Raw genomic sequence first — 3,384 nt, forward strand, 5'->3', positions numbered from 1 at the left:
GGACCACAGGCGCCTGCCACAACGCCCAGCTATTTTTTTTTTTTTTTTTGGTTGCAGCCATCATTGTTGTTTGGCGAGCCCAGGCTGGATTCAAACCTGCCACCTTAGGTGTATGTGGCTGGCACCTTAGCCACTTGAGCCACATGTGCTGAGCTGCTTATGGCTAAATAGGGAAATAGTTATTATGAAGATGGAAATTCTCCCCAAATCAATCTAAATCTACCTGAAAACAAGGTGTGATTATAATTCCTAAGAGAGATAACCTATCAGAAAAGAGGGAGCTACTTATATTTGAGTGGTCCATATTATGAGTGCCTCTCACTATTTTATTTCAAGCTTTTTTTAGGAAAGACACATTCTCCTAAAACAGCATTCACCAATGTTAGTATTATATGCTTAAAGAGGTTATCCAATGGAGTTCATAATATAACAAAAAGAATATTTGAAAGGAGGAAAGTTTAGTAATTATTTCTGAGGTAATGATTTCACAGTAGCAAAACTGTGGGAATCAGACTGGAAAGCAACATAAAAAGTGGGCATGTGACAGTGGTTAAAAATATACATTTTCAGGGATTTTTTGATATAAAAAGAGAAAGAACAGTCTCACCATTACATGCATGGGTTATCTGATTTGGTACAAAATTGCCCTGTGACATCATCATAGAATGTTCCAAGCATGGTAAGTCAGCAAAGGTATCAGTGAAGTTGATGATAGCTTGGTGGCTTCACAAGTGGCTTTAGTGGTAATTGAAGTTCTGATGTCAAACTTACAAGTGAAGAGTTTGAATAATTTTAAGACATTTGAGGATATAAAAACATGCTTTAAAATTAATGTATTACTTTTATGTGTTACTTTAGTGTATCCAAATCAACACATGAAATATTATGATTTGAAGACATAAGTCTATTTAATTTTTTCCATCCTTAAATGTGATATATACTAATTTATAGAAGGTTTTTCCACATAAGCTTCTGATTCATCAAAAGAAATCCATCTCACCTGTATTTATTATATGTGGATTTGCCTTATATCTGTGCACAAATGTGGTTTATTTATCACAATTTCAATTTAAATAGGACTCTTTAAGACTGACAAGTTGTGAAGTTTGTCTGGGAGTATAAATAGACACCCGAATGAAGCCTCCCTGAATGTGCTCCTGCGGCAGCTTGCAGCTGTCACAGGCACATCTGCCTCCTCCTTCAGTGTGCCTTCAGGGTGCTGTCCCAGAGCTCAGGACACTCATAGGGAAGCAGAGGGGGTGGGAGAGAGAAGACTGACTTGCACTCATTCCATGAATATTTGATGCCAGATCCAGCCTCTGCCCCTCCACAGCTCAGAGAATCTCTAGCCAGTGCATGGGTGAAGCCAGAGGGACAGATCCCAGAGAAGCTTTCCTAGGCCAGTTATTTCCAGAGGACAGTCTAGAGCTGGCACTTCTTCTTCCCACAAGGTGATAAAGGAATAGCTTTGGGCCACTGACTACAAGTTTAACCATAAATTGAGATCTGATACATCCAGGAAATGGTAAACTCTGGAATATCTCTCTCACACTGGTTCTCAAACTTTAGAACCACCAGGGGTGATATGGGTGGAGTTTAGGAGAAAATTAATTGTAAACAAAGAGGAGGGGGCACACACCTAAGAAACCTCCACCCAACGTGGGAGGCCCCCACTTGGAGAACACTCCAATAGAGGTGAATTGTAAAGTGTGTTTAAAAGAATAGTGAGGATGATAAGCTTGCCAAGTGCTAAAGTATACATAGTTTAATAATATTATGATTAAACCAATGTGTAAGTGGCCCAAGAGTAGGTGAAATAAAAACTGTAGAAAAAGGACCTAGTATATATGAAAATTTAGTATGTGGTAAAGGATTAGGAAAATATTACACCATAAATGATTCTAAGACAATGGGTCACATATTTGGATATGAATAACTCACTTAGGGTTTTACTTTTTGAATATAATTTCTAGACATGTTAAATAATTAAATATGAAAATAAACTTAACTAAACAAAGAGGTTAACTATGAAAGAAGTCTTAAATCAATGGAAAAAACACAAGACCAATTATATAAGATTTAACTTAATATAATAATCTTTTGTCAAAAATTTATAGCTGTACTAAAGGGAACATAAACTCTCACCTATTAAAAGGTTTTGTACACATATGGCTGACTTATCCTCTGATACTAATACACATCTTCTCCGCAAAGCTACAAACAGAAGTTTAGAGTTCTAAAATCCTGTGTGACGTATATTCATTCATCCTTTCACTGTGAAACATTTATTGTGCTAACGTTTGGTAAAGCGTCTTGTCTTCCCTGAACTGCTGTTGGACAATGCAAAGTGCTTCTTTGACCACGTGGTGCTTACAGTCTAGAAATATGGGTGGATGTATTTATACATTACTTTTCAGGGCTTCAAAGAAAATTAAATTTAAGATTATGTAAACTCATCATCAAAAGAACAAATATGTCACCAATTCGGCCTGTGTTGTAAATTCTGATTCATTCATTAAGTTTCAGTGCACACATTCTTCTTCCCTGCTGCTTTCCTTGACTATTCCAAACAAAGCTAGTTAGTCATTCATTAATTCATTTCACCAATACATATTAAGTAGTGTTTACATGCTTTGCTAGGAATAGAAATGTGAGCACATCCTCAGCATATTCTGAATGTAGTTACAATTTTAATATTGACTTTTTCCTTTTGGGGGTTCCCACAATAGTGTATGCAGCAGAGAGTAAGCCATTTGGAGGTAAAGTACCTCTTTGCTTCCCTGATAACAGCTCTGCACACTCTCCCTGAAATAGGTTTATAGGTTCATACAATCAACATTTTGCCTATAATTTTTCAGCGTTCATGGACTTCCTGAAACTCTATCGTGGGTCATTCATATTATGTCAGTAATCCCTGCTCCATCTTGGCAGGTGCCTATAAATATCACTTGTGTACATGTATACATCTGCCTTTTTTTTTTTTTGAGACAGTCTCATTTTGTCATCCTCAGTAGAGTGTCATGGTGTCACAGCTCACCGAAACCTTCAGCTCTTGGGCTTAGGCGATTCTCTTGCTTCAGCCTCCCACGTAGCTGGGACAGAAGAGAACCCGCCATAACGCCCAGCTATTTTTTGTTGTAGTTTGGCTGGGGCCGGGTTTGAACCTGAAACCCGTGGTGTATGAGGCTGGTGCCCTACTCACTGAGCCACAGAAGCCACTCTATACATCGTGTTTCTTTTCTTTTCTTCTTTTCTTATGGGCTCCTCTTGGGCAGCGTCTTTCTGTATTTACAGTAGCTAACACTAACAGCACAAATCAGTAATTAGTGAGTAAAAGTGGATATGTATAAAGATGTAATACACGCTCCACAAGAGAGGCTTGTG

The sequence above is a fragment of the Otolemur garnettii genome, unplaced genomic scaffold (assembly GCF_000181295.1).
Source record: "Otolemur garnettii isolate 467f Iridium unplaced genomic scaffold, OtoGar3 scaffold00034, whole genome shotgun sequence".
Classification (NCBI taxonomy): domain Eukaryota; kingdom Metazoa; phylum Chordata; class Mammalia; order Primates; family Galagidae; genus Otolemur; species Otolemur garnettii.